A 1,760-nucleotide genomic window follows, 5' to 3' on the forward strand; every position below is an offset into this window, starting at 1 on the left:
CTACTTATTATATTTCCTGTATACACTGCCAAGTCCTGTGTTTTTAAATTTTTTGTCAGTTTTATTGAGAAATAATTGACATACATCACTGTGTAAGTTTGTGTTCTGCATGATGCTTTGATATATATGATTGTGAAATGATCACGGTAGGTTTAGTTAACGTCCATCATCTCATATAGATACAATTAATAAAAAAAGAAAAAAATTCTTCTTAGGACGAGAACCCTTAGGATCTACTCTTGACGACTTTCCTATATATCACACAGGAGTGTCAACTATATAGTCACCACGATGTGCATTATAGCCCTAGTGCTTATTTATCTCATAACTGAAAGTTTGTGTCTGTTGAGCACCTTCCTCCAAGTCCGGTTTTTGAGTCTTCACTTGAGACATCACCATGATCAGCCTTGTATTCCTTTCCGAGTCCTCCTGGACCGTGCACCTTCAGCCACTCACTCTCCCAGCTTCAGCTCACTCTCCCAGCTTCAGCATCTCCATCTTTGCACATCTCTCCTTCTTCCCAGCCTAAGAACTTACCTAAGTCTCTTTCACCTCTAGCTTTTTTTTTTTTCCTACACCACCCCCGACCCCGCCTCAATACACACACATACTGGAATCTACCTTCTGCTATCACCATGCACATGAAACCACTTCAGTAAATGAGGGATTCTTAACCATCCCACTCTAAGTGTGTTTATAATTTATAAGAACTAATTACCAGGCCCTGTACATATCTTAATTCATTCACTCCTCAAAAACAAAAAAAAAACAAAAAAAACTCCATGAAGATACTATTCTACATTTAACAGAGGAGGAAACTGAAGCTCAGAAAGGTTATATGACCCTGGCTTGCTCAGGAACACAGAGCAATTAAGGAGCAGAGCTAGATTGGAATCAAGGTTGGATTACTGTCAAGTGAAATGTTCCTGCCACTCCACTACAAGGCTGCCATTCAGCCCACATTGACCCCTCTTTTCCAAGGGCTCTCAGGGAGACTGAATTGCCAAGCTAGAGACCCTATCAACAACAAAGAAGTCAAACACCTTTTTTGTGAGGGAGGGGACAAGACTTGAGGGCAAACTTCTGCTAGGGGCTAGCCCTTGACTTAGACCACCTCTCCCCGAATAGTCCATCTTTCTCAGACAGGTGGCGGAGGCTTGGTAGTGAAAGACACCAAGCCAGAAGCAAGGCCTGGGGATGCAGGGCTTCACCCAACCCCTCTCTTCTTATGCTTCTCCTCTCTCTCCTCCACCCTGGGGAGCATTTTCCTTTCTAGAACTAATGCAAGTGAGTGGAGAGAGGCTGGGTTGAACACAGACCAGAAAGGATGTCCATATTTTATTTTTAGTTGCACCAATATCCTGGTGTAGGACCCCCAGCACTTACTACATCACTGTGCATGGGCTCCCCAGGCACACAATATGATTGCTGGCAGCTTGCTTCTCTGCAGCTAGAGAAGTTAACATGCAGAGCAATTTTATTGAAAGGTGTCTGCACATTGTATCTACAGTTGCATTGTTGTCCTGTGCAGTGACCTTCATAAATGGCTTTGGGAAAGTCACAAGGGAATAACAGAGGTAGTTGGTGTTTTTTTCTCTTCCTTTATTAGAGTCTGCTTTGATTTGCTAGACAAATTTGTGCAATCACCAGGAAATGTGTTCTGTGCTCCCACATGCTCCCCAAATGCAAACAAGCAGGTCAACAACCCCAGTGTTGTAATGTTTCAGCCTGAAATCTGCTTGGATTACCCAGCAGGGCCA

This window comes from Phocoena phocoena, chromosome 4 (genome assembly GCF_963924675.1).
Source record: "Phocoena phocoena chromosome 4, mPhoPho1.1, whole genome shotgun sequence".
NCBI lineage: Eukaryota > Metazoa > Chordata > Mammalia > Artiodactyla > Phocoenidae > Phocoena > Phocoena phocoena.